Below are 318 nucleotides of genomic sequence, written 5' to 3' on the forward strand. Positions count from 1 at the left end.
CCACTCCATCAACCCTCAGTTTGTTTCCTGAGATTAAGAATTCCTCATATCAGTGAGGTCATATGATACATGTCTTTCTCTGTTTGACTTATTTCACTCAGCATAATACCCTCCAGTTCCATCCACGTTGTTGCAAATGGCAAGATCTCATTCCTTTTGATGGCTGCATAATATTCCATTGTATATATATACCACCTCTTCTTTATCCATTCATCTGTTGATGGACATCTTGGCTCTTTCCACAGTTTGGCTATTGTGGACATTGCTGCTATAAACATCAGGGTGCAAGCACCCCTTTGGATCCCTACATTTGTATCT

Source organism: Phoca vitulina, unplaced genomic scaffold (genome assembly GCF_004348235.1).
Source record: "Phoca vitulina isolate PV1807 unplaced genomic scaffold, GSC_HSeal_1.0 scaffold13, whole genome shotgun sequence".
NCBI lineage: Eukaryota > Metazoa > Chordata > Mammalia > Carnivora > Phocidae > Phoca > Phoca vitulina.